Source organism: Lissotriton helveticus, chromosome 5_1 (genome assembly GCF_964261635.1).
Source record: "Lissotriton helveticus chromosome 5_1, aLisHel1.1, whole genome shotgun sequence".
NCBI classification, from domain to species: domain Eukaryota; kingdom Metazoa; phylum Chordata; class Amphibia; order Caudata; family Salamandridae; genus Lissotriton; species Lissotriton helveticus.
The window spans coordinates 1614971140-1614990821 of NC_136065.1; positions in this window are offsets into that span (position 1 = coordinate 1614971140).

Sequence of the window (19682 nt, forward strand, 5' to 3'; positions counted from 1 at the left end):
CTGTGGGGAGCCACAAACTTTCACACATTCAGCATTTCCTTAAGTCTCCCTATGAAAATGTTACTCACTTGTGTGGGTAGGCCTTTTGACCATGACAGTTACGGGGCCAAAATACAACGTGGACATTTTACATTTTTCCAGAAAAAACTGACCCTTTTTTCCAATTTGCCTAGTTGTGGATTATGGGTCGTAGCTCAGCCAGACACTAGGGAAACCTAGCAAATCTGTAAATTATTTTAAAATTACACCCATGGAAAGCCAGGATAGGGTGACTTGTGTGGCTCTCAACTGGTTATGTAACCCAGAATCCCTTGCAAACCTCAAACTATGCTAAAAGAAAATACATTTTCATCAGATTTCTGTGATAGAATTCCATCATTCCCCTAATTCTTCTAATAAAAATGGCAACTCACTGGTGTGAGTATGCCTAGTGCCCGCCACAAGAAATGGAGCAAACTGCAACATGGACACATCACATTTTTCCAGTGAAAGCTGATCATTTTTTGCAATATGCCTAGCTCAGGATTTTGGGCCCTAGCTCAGCCGGCACTTACCGAAACCTAGCAAACCTGTACATTTGTGTAAACTAGACACCCAGGGAAATCCAGGATGGAGTGACTTGTGTGGATCTCACTAGGTTATATTACCCAGAATCCCTTGCAAACCTCAAACTTTGTAAAACGAACACAATTTCCTCACATTTCTGTGATGGAAAGTACAGGGACCACAAACTTAGACCGACCCAGCATTTCCTCAAGTCTACCAATAAAAACAGTACCTCACTTATATTGGTAGACCTAGTACCTGCATCAGGAAACAGCCCAAAACATATTTTGGAGACCTAAAAATGATCTATCATAAAGCTACCTGGTTTTGCAAGGGACTCACCTGCATTTTTCCTCTCCGACTTGACAGCCATCTAGGGATATGTAGTAATCTAATTTATCTTAGCACATCCCCTCTGACAGATGCTCAGCAAGGATGAATGAGTTGTGTGTGTGGAATGTCAGAATGCCTGATGACAGTGTGATTGGAATGTGAGAGTGCTTGCTTGTGAGGGAGAATGACAGTTAGAGAGAGTAGGCTGAGCAGCGGTCATGCAGCTCCTGGTGGGATTCCCTTTTCCAACTAAGTTACCTTCCTAAGATCTTCTATGGAACAACTATGGACTACAAATAAACCTCTACATGATTATACCACTTGGCTACACCTTGTCATCTATCCAGAATTAACTACAACATTTTGGCGACGCTTGGAAACAAACCCTATGAAATCTATTGAAGGTGAGAAGAATTGCGACATTTTAATAGAAATATTATTTACATGTGACTAAAGATAGACTGGCAATTTAAGTAAATTACAAGATAAGAAAAGAATGCCCTTGAGGATCCCACCAGTGTCCTTTAACACACGGACAGCCTACTAAGGGCAAATCAACCTTCTTGTAAATATGGAATTTAAAATTTATAGACAACATTGCAGTCACATTTGGAAGTTACTGTCTACATTTTTGAGTGAGCGCTACGATGTTCTCCAGCTTTAACCTAGACTTCAAAGACTCTAAAATTGATTACCAGCAATATTGTCTGTTGTGTATCAAAGTACTTACCATCTACTAGAGCCCTTTGTGAGATAACATCAGTTACGCTCGTAAATTTGTTTTTTTTATGGAAGCATAAAAACTCAGTCAGCGTAAGATTTCCACACTACCAGCTGCGCATTTTTAATAAGACCTCGAGTGAGTATGATTTTGTCTTCTCTTATTTCACCCGAGGCAATTTGGACTTATTTGAGTCATTTGCGCACAGTTTCAGCCTCTTGAGTTAATAACTCTTTATTTCATTTGGACCTCAAGCTAGTTTTACGTGTGGCATTTTAGACTGAACAGTCTTCATGTTTGTACTTTGAAAATGTAAATTGCACTCGAGCAGCGTGAAAGCAATGAGCTGCCGAATGGAAAAGAAATTCACATGGAAATGATTTCTTTTAGAACTGAGTCACATGCCACGGAGAGCATATTTTATCTTTGTTTATTTATGCCTGTTGGATCTTAAAGACTGCCGTTTACTTCAAAATTCAAAAGACTTTGCTCGCGCTCACCTTGTGATGCTGCCAGCTCATCATGACGCTCCGAGTCAGTGCAGCTCTTCATGACGTTCCTTCATCATTCTATTCTCTGGCTCTGCTGACTGACGTTTTGATGCACAGGTGTGCAGGAAGCCATCCTGTGCGATGTAAAATACGTGACTCCATCTTGGATATCTAATCTTTCCCTTCTATTCACTGCCTGTGGAACTTGTCGGATATGCCAGCAGCGAAGTTTGTGTGGCTTTGCTTTTACAGTCCATGATACTCTGAGTCTAACTTATAAGATGTGCAAAGAAGTATCCCTGAAAACGAGACGACAGTGACAACCTTATTTGTTTTAATTTATTGTTTTTACAATTGTTAGCATGTTGAACTGTGTTTACACTATTCTTTACTCATGTGGTATTTGGATGTTTTGCCTATTTTAATGTGTATTAGTGAGATTTTAAGGGCACTATGTTTCTTTCTTATATGTTAGGGTAACTCTGTATAGGAGCTGGTCTTCTTGCACTCTTTCAATACTTCAGTGTGGGTGGTGCGCACACCTTCTCGCTGTCTTTACCCTATAATGTACATTTTGCTGTGCCTTTGTTACACTTGCATCATCCTTTATACATCCAGCAGTGTGAGTTTTATTTCTTTACTTTAAACGGTGTACACATATTGTGCTTTACTTTGTAGGTGGTATATCCTAGGTCTTACATTATACAATGGGCTGTGGATCTATAATGTTGTTTATTTAGTGGGCGGTGTTCAACCCATGTTTAAAAACACAGCGATGTGTCTTTTACTCTTTTGGCTGTACTTAGAATACAGCGGTGTGGGTTTTATTCCTATTTACTGTGTTTTAGAATTTGCTTGTTTTTGACGTCCTTTAGTTTGAATACCTTGAGTATAGTATTCAGAGGACAGTGTACTCCAAATTGTGGCGTAGCTTATACCTGAGCAGTGGTTGACACTCTTTATTTTGTTGTGAAGGAGTGCTTCATGGAGTTTGTGTTTTTTTAAGAATGGTTTGCATACATTCTTCTGATTTACACCCATAGTGTCGTGGTGTGTGTTGTATTTAAAGCTAGTTGAACAATGACTGTAGTGTGGAGTATATACTTCATGAATTTCATGTGTATCCTCTACTTTCTTTGTTCTACACTAGCTTGAGCACCCGTTTAAAGTGCGTTGTGAGGGGTGTTTACCTCCTGGTTAGCAGTGCACTTTTGTTTAGTGCCTCAATTGCATTTTGAATTTGGATGCCTCAGATGCATTTTGGATTTAGATATCATCCATGATATTGGAGATGTTTGCGACATTGATAGTGCTGTGGGATATTTTAATATCATTTTTATGCACTTTAGTCTTTGTCCCATCCATGGATTCATAATTATTTTAACAATTTATGTTATTGGTGGAGGTGTTTCTTTGTTCTGCACTAGCTTGAGCACCCGTTTAAGGTGCGTTGTGAGGGGTGTTTACCTCCTGGTTAGCAGTGCACTTTTGTTTAGTGCCTCAGTTGCATTTTGGATTTAGATGCCTCAGATGCATTTTGGATTTAGATATCATCCATGATATTGGAGATGTTTGTGACATTGATAGTGCTGTGGGATATTTTAATATCATTTTTATGCACTTTAGTCTTTGTTCCATCCATGGATTCATATTAATTTTAACAATTTATGTCATTGATGGAGGTGTGTGTGACATTGATTATACACACTATGCCTCCTTTGTGCGATGTGCGGAAACATAGTTGGGCTGGTACTTTTAGTACCTACTTTATTAATCTGTTTCCAACTATGCTTTTAACTCGCATCTTATTTCATTTTCTTTTTTTTATTTTCTTGCTTGTACTCGTTGCTGGAAAGTTTATTTATGCACATGTTCATGTAATTTTTTTTCCCTAAGAGAGGAGAAGTGATGTGCTATCTTGTGCTTTCTAGCATTCTGTACTCTAGGCTGTGCTAATTCCTCTTTAGCATTTGCAGCTTCTAAATTCTCATCTATCTTGCCTTCTGTACTTTAAGCTTTGCAAATTCTCCCTTAGCTTTTACTACATTTAAATTTTCATCTATAACTTTAGATGTATAATGCACTATGTATCTTGTTCATCATTTATATTTGTATTGGTGCATTATTGCAATCTTTATTGTTTGTTCACTCTAAGGGAAGAGGATATGTAGTAATCTAATTTATCTTAGCACATCCCCTCTGACAGCTGCTCAGCAAGGATGAATGAGTTGTGTGTGTGGAATGTCAGAATGCCTGATGACAGTGTGATTGGAATGTGAGAGTGCTTGCTTGTGAGGGAGAATGGCAGTTAGAGAGAGTAGGCTGAGCAGCGGTCATGCAGCTCCTGGTGGGATTCCATTTTCCAACTAAGTTACCTTCCTAAGATCTTCTATGGAACAACTATGGACTACAAATAAACCTCTACATGATTATACCACTTGGCTACACCTTGTCATCTATCCAGAATTAACTACAACAGGATACCTACCAAACCCACACATTTCTAGAAACTAGACATCTGGAAAAGTCCATGTAAGTGTGGCTTGCGTAGATCCCCGAATGTTTTATTACCCAGAATTCCCTGCAAACCTCAAATTTAGCTAACAAAAATCATATTTTCCTCACAGTTTTGTGTGGGAAATTTGTGGAATCACAGTTTTGAAACAAATTTCCTACCATGCAGCATTCCCCCAGGTCTCCTGTTAAAAATGCTACCTCACTTGTGTGGGTGGGCCAAGTGCCCACGACAGAGAAGGACCCAAAACATATTGTGGAGATATCAAAATGACCTATCACAAAAGGGCATGGTTTTGCATGGGGGGCATCTGCATTGTTGGTACCAGTCTAGGCAACCATCTAGGGATACCTGCCAAACCCAGACATTTCTGGAAAAAAGAAACCCAGGGGAATCCAGGGAGGTGTGACTTGCATGGATCTCCCAACGGTTTCCTACCCAGAATCCCTTGCAAACCTCAAATTTATCTAAAAAATCAAATCTTTCCTATATTTCTGACTTGGATCACTGTGCTGGCACAAATTTACTATCAACTATATTCCCCTTGGTCTCCCAATAAAAAAATGATATCTCACTTATGTGGGTATCCAATGCAGAGTCAGCCTAGAAAAGTATATAAAGAAATTTATGGTGCTTAGACCTCGCTGAGCTGTTCCCTCAATCTCTAGGATTTTGCCCTTCCCACTCACAGGCCTTTGGCCCACCCACACAAGTAAGGTGCAATTTAATCAGGAGACCGAGGGGAATGCTGGGTCATGGGAAGTTGCTGCCTATGTGCTACATTCGAGGGGGCTAGTAGGAAGCAATATTGATGCCTGGAGCAGCACAGACACAGCCACTCTGAGGCTGATGGAGGCTGCTTGTGATGCTTCAAAGCGCACTTAATGTCACTAAGGAGATCAAAGTAGTCCTCAGTCATTGAAAAGATCCACACGGTATAGGCATTGCCACCTCAGTGTTTGATAGGAAGTTGTAACACGCACTTTCAAAATGAAGCCTGAAACACCGAGACAAGGAGCATTCAAGAGTTTAGAAAAAGAGGATTGAGTAGCAGGATTCAAATCATACAAGTTTCAGGATTCAGAACGAGGCTGCATTTCAAGCCTCGTCCTGAATCCTGGCATGTTTATTGGGTGACTCCTGCTTCTCAAGTCAAGTCAAAGGCATTTGTAATGCGCACATATCACATCCAAAGAGTCTCAAGCTTGTTTTTGACAGCTTGAACATTGCTTGTCTGGGTGGTTGTTTCGGCGCAGCTGTGAACTCCGCTATGCGGTGGTTTGTGGAATTTTTGCAGAACTACGCTCTCCAAGCTGAGTGCAGAATGGCAAAACGCAGTAAACTCTCCTGGCAAAGCCGAGTTTGCTGCCCAGCTCTTCTGTTGACCAGATTCAGGTGACAGAAAACAGGTTTTTGAGAGGCCTTTTGGACTTGGGACAGGGCATCCCAGCAGAAATTATTTGCAAAAGAACTGTGTATGAATTTTATCTCAGATTTTATTCGGTTTTCTCCACTTTTACTTTGGTGCTCGGAATGGTACAAAAAGGAGCTACATCTTAGTAGCTTCATTCTTCAGGGCTGTTTGTCCCTGGATAATGTATGTCAGATACCATGGCTCCATTATATAAAGTCCACCTTTAAAGATCTGGGGATAACAGGCTTCTTTTCAGATCCCAAGGGCATCACGAAAAAAGATCTTGACTGGGTGAAGCCGACCTTCCCACTCAGGGTGTCAGCTTAACGGGGAGGCCACAGCTCTGTGCAAGCAGTCAATGCGTAAATATAAATATTTTATGATTAAATAAGTTAGTGGGATTGAGCCATACCTCCACTTGGAAATTCTCAACTACCATCGCTGTCTTTTGACTTATTTTACACTGGGCATATTTCATCGGCTAATTTTTCCCAGGGGGCTCTGGTACAAACTGTCTAATTTGCACTCTTGTACTTGTGAAAATGCATTAGTCCGTGACACTATGAACTTATCTGTTCTAGATTCACTACCCTTCATCATAAATACATAAGGCCCCACTTGTTGCCTATGGGTTTTAATTACAATGGATCTGAATTTTTATATCCTCAACTTTTATTCATGTTTCAACTATGTTTTTATATATCACTGTTTCTGGATGGTGTTTTCAGTACAAGTTATTAATTTTTCTGTGCACGGATATTAGTTTAATGGCTGTCTTTTGATATTTTTCTCCGTGATATGACTTCTACTTATGTGCGACAGTGAGATAATGATTTTGTTTGACTTTCTGATAATACAGACTTTAATTTATGAACAAGCTTTAGATGTTTCCATCAATATTTGTGTAATGTCATGTGATGTATACTTGGCTGTTTTTTTCCAAAAATCAAATAACGTTTTGATGATGATGATGATGATGAATGGGAAAGTAGGCCTCGGATATTCATTGGTAGTATAATAGGACTTTGGACTCTTACAGCATATGAATATAGGGCCAAAATACATTTAATTTATGAAAGTGTGTATTAGAAAAGGTTAGTATGAAGAATCTTAATGTCACCGTGAAACTGGTACTATATAATCTCACTGGAGTTCAGTTATTAGCTTCTTCGAATGAGCTTTGGGTACAAAAGGCCATAATGGCAAAATAAAAAAGCCTTTTGCAAGAGGAAAGGGGTAGGTTATCCAAATATATAATGTTAGATAGGTGAGATCGCTAGATTGGTCACTTTACATATGGTGGCACATACTATTAGAGAAAAGAAAGGTTAGGTTTTTCATTGGAGTTTAGGAAACCTTTTGTAATAATGCGGTGGTAAATATTGGAAGTTTCATCAAATTAGGAGAAACTATTACATATCTAAAAATATTTTCTTTCCAATTTTTCTATTGCATGTACTTTATTAAAATCTACATTTTATTTGGGGCAATGCCAGTCCTTTTGATAAGTCTCCTAAAAGCATCTTTAACATCCTTATTTCTCAGACTGTAGATAAGTGGGTTCAGCATGGGAGTCATCACACTGTATAGAATTGAGAGCAGCTTGTCACGCTCCTGGGTTCCACTGTGCCTGATTCGGAAATACATACATATTTTGGAGCCGTAAAACAGAGTGACAGAAACCAGGTGAGAACTGCATGTGGAAAAGGCCCTGTGCCTCCCTGCTGCGCTGCTCATGCTGAGGATAGTGAAAAGGATGTTTACATAGGACAAGATGATCACTATAAAGGGGCATATGCAACAAACCATGGCAGCAGCAAATACTGTCACCCTATTTATGAAGGTGTCCGCAGAAGCTTGACTCAGAACTGCTGGCATGTCACAGAAGAAGTGGTTGATGATGTTAGATCCACTGTAAGGCCAACTGAAGATGAAACTGGTTAGTACAGCAGATACAATGCCACCCCACATCCATGAAGCAGTCATCAAAGTAACGCACATTTTTGGATTCATGATCACAAGGTATCGTAATGGGTTACAGATAGCAACATGCCTGTCATATGCCATCACCACCAGCAAAATGCACTCTGTGGCCCCCAGAGACACAAAGAGAAACATCTGCACAGCGCAGTCTGCAAATGAAATAATGGAGTAGTTGGGGTTGAAGCCACTTATAGCTTTCGGGAGTATGGTTGAGGTCAAACAGACTTCCAAGAAAGACAAGTTTCTGAGAAAGCGATACATTGGTGTTTGCAGACCATTGTCCACAGTTACGAGTAATACGATCGTCAAGTTTCCTATCAAGGTTGTAAGGTAGACGAGCAAGAGGAGTACAAACATCGACTTCTGTAGATAAGGATTAAAGTCTGAAAATCCAAGGAGAATGAAGTCCTTAACGGAGGATTGATTGGCACCGTCCATGGTTTTATCGCTTCACCTGAAAAAGATCGAAAAGCGCAAGATTATTCGACAATTCTCCCTGAAACGACATTTTCGTAAATGCTTCAGGAAAGGAACACAACTACGGTGGAAGCTTTGCATGCTCAGTCACTCACTATACTTCCTACGTTCGACTGGAAGATGTGTCGGGTGATTTCTCTCTAAGATTACGAGTTTATCAGGTGCAGGTGTCTAACCCTTACTCCTATTACGTGTCGACCAATCACATGTTAGATAAACGCAGATGGAATATATGAGTAGAAACGAACGCGACATGCTGGAAAAGAGTGTTTAAATTCTCGGGGACATTTATTTATCTCTATTCCAAGAACAAAATTAGTAATTAAAAAGGTAGGGCACGTGATTCTACACTGTACAGGTAATTTCGGCATTTTACCGCTCCTAATAATTTGCAATTAGTACTTGGTTCCTGTAAAGTATACCTTTATGCAATTTAATGATGCACGGAGTCAAGCTGTGGTTTACAAGTGCTTTATTCCCGGAGCGCCGGGATCGCGTCTTCGCGCTCTGCTTGCCGGCGCCGTACCCAAAATGGCCAACCTCCAGTTCCGGAATCTGACTTCCGGTTCCGGCGCCATCCGCTCAAACAACTAGAGCGATGCCACATATCTTCCCCTTTTACACAATAAACAGTAGCATAAGGAAAACAAACTCTTACTTAATGTCCATATCATAGTCCTCAAACCTTTTGGGGGTTTTCACGACTCTCCCCGCTCTCGTCTTCACTACTCCCATTCCTTTCACATCTCTTTGTCGGTCCTTCACCATGGGCCTCCCTCTGGTTTCCAGCTTCATCTCTTCTCCAGCCCTTCTCTCTTCAACTGCTCCTTTCCTATTCTCCCTGCCAACTTCCTCGCTCTCGCTACAGCTCCCGCCGCCTACGGTTTCCTTCTCCTCTACTTGCGGTGTCCTTTCCTCTACTTGCTCTTGTCCTCCTTCACAACTTTCTATTTCTCTTCTCTCTGTTTCTCCTTCTACTTCCTCGTCCACTCCTGTAGTCCACTTCAGTATTTTGCTACATTTAGCCATTCTGTCCTGTGACCAAACCTTGCCGTCGCTGAGTAATGCCGATCTGGCAAATGGCTCAATCACCTGTAGGGGTGGAGTGAATGTACTCTCTCCCTTCCTCTTCAATGTTGCTACTTTAACTCTCACCCAGTCCCCTTTCTCCAGAGCCACTCCTTGCACATTCCGTCTCTTGTTGAACTGTTCAGTGTATGTTTCTTGCGCCTTCTCCAGGTTCCTCCTCACTACTGCTGGTGACCATTTACTTTTCACCACCATTTTCCTCCACGCGATGTTGTCTTTGGTGAAAGGCTCTCTTCCTCTTAACACCTTGAAGGGGCTATATCCTGTGCTGCCTGGCGTGATGCGGTAGGCCCATAGCATCTTGGGCAGTTCTTTCTCCCAATCAAGTCCATCATTGATCGCTCCCATGATTACCCGGTTGAAACGTTCCACCAGGCCATTTCCCGCTGGATGGTAATGGGTGTGTGTTTCACTTCAATCCTGTTCCTGGACATGTATGCCTCCCATTTTGGCGAGACGAATTGGGGCCCATTGTCGCACGTTATGATCTTTGGGATTCCTTCCTTTCTGAACACCGCATTCAAAAAGGTGATCACCGCATCCGTGTCTACTGCATCCTTCACCTCCACTTCCGGCCATTTGGAGTACCTATCCATCAACACTATAGCATATTTCTGGTTTCCTTCGACATCCAGGATCGGTCCTATTATGTCAATGGACACCATTTCCCAGGGTCCTCCAGGCGTGGGGAATTTCCCCAACTGTGGTCTAAGCATCACCTGGGATTTGTCTGCTTTGGAACAGGAATCACATTGTCTCACATATCTTTCCACTTGTGCGTTGTTCGCCGGCCACCAGTAGGCCTGTCGGGCTAGGGCCTTGGTCTTTGTGATCCCCTGATGGCCCTCATGCAGTAATGCCATCAAGTGTTCAATGAGGCCTCGGGGGGGGACAACCTTGTCTCCTCTGAGTAGGAACAGGGGATCTTCTCCCAGAGACAGCTCATCTCTCACCTCCCAGTATCTCCTCAGTTCTTCCCTCAGGTGCCTCTTCTCGGGCCATCCATGAGTGACGTATCCTTTGATTGCCTCCAAGTCTTCGTCCAGCCCGTAGGCCTCCGCCCATTCTTGCGCACTGATTACCTGCTCCATATCCTGCACGGTCGCCACTACGCAGCCATCCCATCCAGGCTTTTCCTGTTCCTCCATTCCTTCCATGGCTGCTGCCCTGCTCAGGACGTCTGCTACTTTTTTCTGGGGTCCAGGTATATATTCCACTTCATACACAAAATCCAATAGCCTTAGTGTCATCTTGGCTATTCTCGGGGTGGCGTGCGCATGTCCACTCGATGTTAAAACTTTTATCAGGGGTTTATGATCCGTGCGGACCACGAACTTGGCTCCCCACAGGTATTGTCTAAAGCGTTCCATCGCCCATACCACGGCCAGCATCTCTTTTTCGATGACGCTAAACTTCTCTTTGTTTGGTGCTAAGGATCGGGATGCGAAGCTGACTGTAGACGTGTCTCCTCTGTCAGACCTTTGTGTTAACACCGCTCCCAGGCCCCGGTCACTGGCATCGGTGGTGAGAATGGAATCCGCTTTGGGGTCAAAACCTTCCAGTGGTATGGCATTCCCCATTTCAAGGACTCAAATTCCTCCTGCTCTTCTTCGGTCCACTTGAACCCGTTTCTTTCCCTAAGTAGTTGCCGTAGGCAATGCGTCTTGGTTGCAAAGTTAGGGATGAATTTGCTATAAAACTCGGCCATGCCCAGAAACGACCTGACATCTTCCTTCTTCCCTGGAGCTGGTGCATTTGTTATCGCCTCCAGGTTGGCTTTCTTTGGCACAATCCCTTTTTCGCTGACCTCATGCCCCAAATAGGTGACTGAAGGGACCCCGAACTTGTACTTTGACCATTCCGCTGTGAGTCTGTGTTCTTGTAATGTGCGTAGCACCATGTGGAGTTTTTCGTTATGTTCTTGCTTGGTCTTACCCACTACGAGGATATCATCTTGGAGAATTGGATTCCCTCCATCTTCTGAAAGAGCCTGTGCATCAGTTTTTGGAAAACCGCTGCTGCGGATGCCAACCCAAACGGCATCCTCACGAATTTGTAACATCCGAAAGGTGTTATGAAGGATGTTAGATGGTCACTGGATGGGTGGAGTTTCACTTGATGGTAGGCTGACGACAGATCGACCGTCGAGAACCACTTAGCCCCCTTTGTCTTCGCCAGCATCTCGTTGAAACGTGGGAGCGGGAACTTGTCTATCAGAATGTTTTTGTTAAGTTCTCTGAGGTCTACACATAGCCTCACCTTCCCGTTGGGCTTCTGGGCCACCACTAGGGGCGACAACCACTCCGCGCTCTCAATGGCCTGTATTATTCCGCTCCTTTCCAGCCTGTCCAGATCGTCTTGCACGGCTTCTCTGCATCGGAAGGGAATGTTTCTGACCTTGTGGATGACTGGTTTTGCTCCTTCCTTCAATCGTATCACGTGCTTGAACTTGACCAGCTCACCAACCTGCCCACTGAACACCTTTGGATAGTCCTTGCGCCAAGCTTCCTCATCTTGTCCACTCTCCGTGTCCATGAGTAACACCTTCTCTTTGCCTCCGGGGTTCAACATGACGCCTAATGCGCCTTGATCCTTCCAGCTGAGTACTGAGGGCCCCTTTTCTGCTACGTATAGTTTGCCGTTGGCTTGCCTTCCCTTGAACTCGAATAGGAGCGGGCAATACCCCAGCATCGGTATTCTCTGTCCGGTGTATGTGACCGGCCTCACATCCATGGGGTACAGTTCCGCTCTCACCTGGGTCCTGAACTTCCCTTCCCACACTCGCTTCTGGACGATTGTGATGGGGGCCCCTGAGTCGGCGATCATTTCAATCGGCACCCCTCCCATGTGAATGTTTAGTCTGGGCTTATCCGACTCCTTGCCTCCCATCTCCAGAACTTGGACATCAATGTAAAGGAGTTCTTCCTGGTCCGCTTCATCTTCTTGTAACACTTCCTGGTCCTGGTTTCCTTGGCCGATGTATTTGACGGTGGGTCTCTTTGATTTCCTACGACATACTTTTTCATAATGTCCGTATATATTGCAGAACGTACACTTCGCCCTGAACGCTGGGCATACCTTGTCGTTGCCCCGGTGCGATATGCTTCCACACCTGTAGCAGCTTGGTCTTCCACCTCTGCTTGTCTTCGGGTTCTCTAACCCCGTATGTTGGTTTCTTCTGCTGTCTGGGTTTCTTGTAGGTTCTCGTTGTCTCGGCTTGTCTCCCTTGTTGTGTACCATGACTCTGCAGACTGTTTGTGTTCCTCCTGCGTCCTTCCTGGCTGCCTGTGCACACCGTTTGGACATCTCCACCTTTTCACCATGGCTCACACCTCCTTCAAGGGAGCATCTCCGTTCACCCACAGCTTTTCCTGCACGTGTGTGCTCGTCATGTGCATTATGATTTGATCACGTATTAGGTCGTCGTGCAGGGCTCCAAATTTACACGTGATGGCCAGTTTCTGTAGGGTCGCCACATATTCGTCTACCGTCTCTCCACTCTCCTGTTTCCTGTGGAAGAAGGAATGTCTGTCAATGGCCACGCATACCACCGGTCTGTAGTGTGCGTCCAGGTCATCTATCGCATGCCGGAACACGTCTGTGTCGGTCGCGTCCCTGGTGCCTTTAACCATGGTGTCGTAAATTCTTAGCCCCTCCGGGCCTAAATGATGTAGTAGTATCTTCTTTCTCCTTTGGCTCGTGTAGGCGGTTTCACTTTCGTCCTCCAAAGCTTCCAAGTAGTTGAGGAAGTACTGTTTCCAGTCCTCCCACGGCATCGTGGGCTCCCCTCTCTTCGGAAGGAACGGGACCATGTGGGTGAGGGAAGTGGATGGTGTCGCCATCCTGCCGCCGCCTCTCTGGATCGCTTGGGCAGGAACCGCGTGGTTGGGCGGGCTGCCGGGCGCCTGTCTGGTCTTGTTGTCTTCTCCGTCGTTCTCTTTGCTGTCAGCCCCACTGGTCGCCGCGCCTCCGCCGTTGTTTGCTCGTGGTCTACCACCGTCTGGTCTGCCTGCCGCCTCAACTCTCACCTGCTGATCCGCCAGCGTGCCTGGTGCGGGCGGTTGCTCTCAGGGGACGCTATTTCCCTGGGCTGTACTGCGGTGGTCGCCCACGTGGTCACTATCCCGCACGTCGTTGGTACTCCCTCTGCTCTTGTGACTCCTGGCCCCCTTCTGGAAGGCTGTGGCTTTGTCGTTACCGGTGGGCTGGTTTGTGTATGCTGCTCGGTGGGGTGGTAACTACTCCGGTAGTTCATCGGCCAGTGCGCTGACCGTCGCCTCTGCCGCGCTCCGGGTTACCTGCTGAGGCTCTGTGCTGTGCTACGTGGCTTCTGGGATCCTCCCGCCTATTTTGGAGTAGTTCGAACAATCTTCCTCCTTTTTTTCCCAATTTTTTTTTTTTCTGCGGGCCAGCGTAGCTATAGCTGGATCGTGTCCCGCCTCGTCGCCATTGTAAAGTATACCTTTATGCAATTTAATGATGCACGGTGTCACGCTGTGGTTTACAAGAGCTTTATTCCCGGAGCGCCGGGATCGCGTCTTCGCGCTCTGCTTGCCGGCGCCGTACCCAAAATGGCCGACTTCCAGTTCCGGAATCTAACTTCCGGTCCCGGCGCCATCCGCTCAAACAACTAGAGCGATGCCACAGTTCCTTGCGTCATTTGAATACTGCCCGAGGGATACCTTTATTTTCAAGAAGCATTTAAGTATTGATCGATGCATATGTATGCACATGAATGATGTTTGGTATGGCAGAATTTATTTATTAGGAATAGTAAGAAATTGTAAAACCTCGCCAAGTGTGTGCATTCTACAATGAGATGTAATATGGACGCTGCACCATCACCTGCTCTTCCAACAGTAGGGCAATAGCGTGATATCCGTTCATAGTCAAACAAAGCAAACCTCTAAGTGCCCTGATGTTTGAAGTCCTTGTGTGGGCGAGGAGGCGATGACTGCAATAAGGAACAGGCAAGCCTACATCATCTGCGAACACATTTCAAGAGGAAGATCGCTTTCTTGCATCGTGACATTTCTAAATATACAGAAGCAAAGTCAGGCTTAGTATGGCCCCCTCAGTCCATGGAGACAGATATGTTCTGCCGAGTTTGCTAACTCTTCAAATCATACTAGGTAATTAATCCTGAGACCCTGGATAATGAAAGGCAGGATCAACATCCTACACACCTGGGCACACGACACGATCAATCATAGCCTGCTCGGATGCCTGCTGCAAACAAGAGCAACATCGTGGATCGCCAGGGCAAAGTCAGAAGGAGGGCTCCAGTAAACACTAATGAGGCAGGTCTTGCTAACAAAGCAAGAAGAGGGGTCAGACCCGCTAAAAGCTATGCGGAGACTGCCGCTTCATATTTGAGCCGAACTGAGGCGTAGGCTCAGGCTGCTGCAAAATCCTGAAGGTGGTGAAAGGACAGGCACGGCCCGTGCAGGGCGTTATACCTGGGCGGTGACGTCAGGCGGGGGAGGGTCAGGGTGGGGGTTGTAAAATGAGGGATATGGACCATTACAGATAAGTACCGAAAAAAATAAATTACCTGCGCTGCATCACATTTGGCGATGCAGCGCGGGCAACAAAAGCATTGATGCTTTACTAGGAGATGTAAATCTGTAGCAGTGCCAAAAACTAAAGCCAGGCAAAAGCAGGCATTAGAATAATGTGTTGCATTCTACAGCACACATAGAAAGAGTATAAATCCATTAATGATTGTTTATGTGAAGAAACGTGTCCCTCCCACCTCATAACAATCATTAAATAATGACAATTTGCAGAATGCCTTAAATCCTGAAAATGCGGGGGAAGGAAGAGCGTATCTTTAGAGAGGTCTTAATACTGTGCTTCTCCAGGGACTAACATCAGGATTATCAGATAAGAGAAGTAGTTCCTCTGCCAGACAGATGCATGTATTTGTGCTATTTAGACGGAGTATGTGTCACTGAGAAATCAATAATTCAGATCGTAATGCCCTCACACACCTGTTGGGGTGGCATGCTTCATCATTGGGCTCTCTTCGTCAGGCCGACGCTGCATTGCCTGACCGGCCTGGAGGCTGCTTTAGCGGAGTTCTTTTGATCTGAGGATGCCGTAATTGATGAGTGCAGGTGGGCAGTATGAGTGGTGAGTTCTTGTGTATAAAAAGTGACTTAAAAGAGGCACAGGAGCCCATAGGCTGGCATTTTAGTCAGATATGGGCCCCAGGACTAGTTAAACACAGTGGTACTATCTTATGGTCCTTAGGTGCCAGGATAGTGTTAGTAACAAGTGGTCAACATGTTTCGTGCCGTCTACGCCCAACCATTGGTGGGCGTAACTTCATTTGAACCTTAGTAATCAGTGAGGACCCATATTGGGGCGGGTGGTCTCCCTGCTACTCGAGTATGGCCTAATTATGTGTGCCAGTATCCCCTATTTGGGAGCCGGTGAAGTTTTCCACCTTAAATTGAGGTGTATAATTCTTCATAGTGACTATTCAGGCTGGATGGAGCAGGCTAGGTGAGATGGCAGTGTCTGATCTACAAACCAAGAGTCCCCCAGTGTGATTGGGACCCTCCAGTCCTCCTATGAAGAATTAGACACAGATGAGATGGTGCAACTAATGAGCAACCCTCCGACACCATGAACAGGCTTTTAGTTAGTCTCCCTGGGTACAACTAGCAATATGGGCATGATATGCATGGCACATGTCGCTAGCAAGGGGTGCCATCATACTTCTCCCAGAGGAGAAGTAAACACAGAACCATATCCCATGAGTAATAATAAGAAAGGGCACATACTGCAGATGTTGTTCAAAAGCGTCCACTACTAATTCTAGCAAGGGAAATGAACACGATCTAGGAATAGGAAGTTCCATATGGGCAGCCATTTTGACAAGGTTAGCGCTTTAGCTTCTGTATGAGACCACAATCCTTAGCTGTTCCTCAATAACACAGAAGCAACCTGTCCAATGTCGTGTGGGTTCAACCACAGGTGGCCATTCTGGGGTGATTTAACGTTGCAGCCTTCTTACAACAAACATGCGCAAAATGCAGAAAGAAGGTAATTCTTAAACCAGCTCCTGACAGTCATTCCCTGTTCATCAGAGCCAGGGAGAGGTATTGACACGCAGCTTTGACAAAGTGAGTACGGCATAGCCAATCCTCCTAGACAACGAGTGGTTTAATTGACTTGACATTGTTTTTTAGCAACTATCCTGATTTCTGATGCACTTTATCTTCTACAGTGTGTGACTGGAAGTGCCCCTCTCTCCTGTGATAATAGCTCATGTGGCGATAGTGTGGTAACTATAGTGTATGTTAATAATGCTTTTATATGGTACTCCTTCAAATACCTTATTTTGTAGAGACATCACAATGTATTTCACCCGCATATATTAAAAACATCGAAGAGTTCACAAGATTCTAAGATATGAATCTGAAAACCAGTCAAACAAATGAATATAGAGTGTGTGTTAAAAAAGGCAGCAAAGGACGTGCCTTTGCTGCCTTTTTATCCACTTACCTTGTTGCTACTCTGGGCCAATTAGTGAGACTGCTTACTCCTGGTGAGACCGTCATCCCAGGATCCATGCTTGACTGTCTGCTGTTGCCTGCATTTTCCTAACTCTCCACTCACGTCACCCTGGTGGAGGACCACAAAGTCCAGGCTGCAAGGGGCCACAATTCACCACAGCTAACGAGGGGTGAGGCGCTAGTTGCCAACTTGAGCATAGAGAGCTGCTTCTCCCCCCGCACAGGCCATGCCCGGGTAAAGCCCAGGCCAAGGGCGGGCCTGTCCCATGCTCGTCAGTGACTCGAGGAGGTGGGGCAGCCACCCACCATGACTTTCATGTCAGGTGTTTTGGGCTCTGTTGACTTACATCTACATACCCCAAGGATTTATATGCAGGATAAACTCTGACTTTTGTTTACTCATATTAGTAGGCTCACTCTGATTCTGTGGGCCCGGCTGGTATTGGTATGACAGCACTTTTCAAAGTGCATTTTGACCTGCAGCTTAGGTACATAGTGTGCTACGGCCGCATCATAGCGGATTGGAGTCCCAAAGCCCCGGGAACATCACTGTACTACTCCAAAAATGTGAGGACTTGTTGAGTGTCTACTTGTAAGCAATAAGCAAAAGAGAGAGCGTGGGGCCCCGATACCAACTGGCATAGATAAAAGTGGGGGGTGTGTTCTTAGCTTTATACTCCAATCTGAGAACTGTTTAGTGTTTCATACCAAGGGATTTCCTCACCCAACCTACTTAAGTTAATCTCCTAACCAACTCTAATAGAGCTAACAATTATATAATATGGGTAAAAGAAAGCATGCAGCCATAAAAGACCTACAGCCTACCTCAGACAAGTCTCATACATCTTTGTTAAAGTACATCACAGAAGCAATGGGCACAATAGGAAAACAGATCTCTAATGTTGAGGAATGACTTTCAGCAGGCGGCATATTGGGGGGAGGGAGGAAGTGGCTGTGTTGGGGACAATCCAGGTGGCTATAAATGAATCAGGAAATATACTAAAAGGGACGGTATGTGAAGGGGCAGTGAGTCAGGATACAACCACAACTAGAAAAAGTCCCAATTTACAAGAGAGCGCTGCCATGGAAAAAAAAACATGACTAAGGAGGACAAAAGGACAGATGTTAAAGGAGTAAGGGCCAGATGTAGGTCGCCAAATATCGGTCGGTAACGGCCGATTTCGGCCGTTACCAACCGGTATTTGGGAGTAGACGTGTAGGTGGCCTTTAATTTACAGAATCTGTATATTTACCGATTCAGTAAATTTACCGATTCTGTAAAATACCGAATCGGTAAATGTACCGAATCGGTAAATACAGATGTAGGTGGCACTTAAAACAGTGCCACAGGCCATTACCGATTCGTTATTTACCATGTAATACTATTGCATGGTAAATAACGAATTCCAGTGTACATGCACATCTGTGCATGTACACCTGTGGGCATGTATGTGTGTCACATGGCACACAAGCCAAAATCAGGGGGGAAAACAGGGTGTCAAAGTGACACCCTGTCCCCCTTGCAAATTCAGTCTTTGTACCGAATCGGTAATTACCGATTCGGTAATTGACATTGAATCCTATGGGCCTCGAAGCCCATAGGAATCAATGACAATTACCGAATCGGTAATTACCGATTCGGTAATGACCAAATCCTACAGATTCGGTAAAAAATACCGAATTTTAAACTACATCTCATTTACCGAATCTAGAATACCGAATCGGTAAAATTCGGTATTCTAGAGTCGGTAAATGAGAATTACCTACATTTAGCCCTTAATGAACAACGTGAGAACAAAGGTAGAAAGGTCAATAGTGTAAATGGGTGCATCCAACACATAGAAGATGATAAAATTTCCCCTGCCAAGCCTAATGCCCACCCACTTAAACAAGCAAAGAAACCTCGTAAGAGAGGTCTAGCCAACCCTGTCACTAGAAATGTTAAAAACATGACCACCTTCAGGAAAAGTTACTTGCATTCGCAGGGACCTTCACAGGTCAAATCAAATGTAACGGTAATACTCCCAGTATTCAACTATAATACTATTATTGAGTAAATTGATGCCTTAAATGAGGCATTTAAAAACCTTCATAATCGTATAAATGATTTAATGGTCACAATTCAATCTAGATTAGCAAAGGTAGGAACTAGAACTGGTACTTGCCTGGAATTGTTGAGAATCGTGTCTATTGACCAAATAGGAACTGCCCTAGCTAATATACCCCCTCTAGAGAGCCACAACATGCCATCCCCGTAAAAGAAGTACCACTCATGCACGGGGAAACACGGGTGATAAACCCAAGTCAAGACAGGAGGTGGACAGTCAAGGGCAAGGAGTCCATGAAAGAAATTACTCTGTAACAAGTTCGCGGGCATTAAGACAATGACCCAATAACTATCAGGAGGCCCAATATGAAAGCATTGGTGAACGTTTAGATGTACCGCCTGCAGCAGCCCCGTATGTAATAGTTCTGACTAATGTCCCACTCATCCCCATTAACAGCAGAGAAAGTTGAATCTCACGAAGGAACACATTCTTAAACTGGTTAGGATGTCGAACAGGGCTAACAGAGTATTTATTGCAAG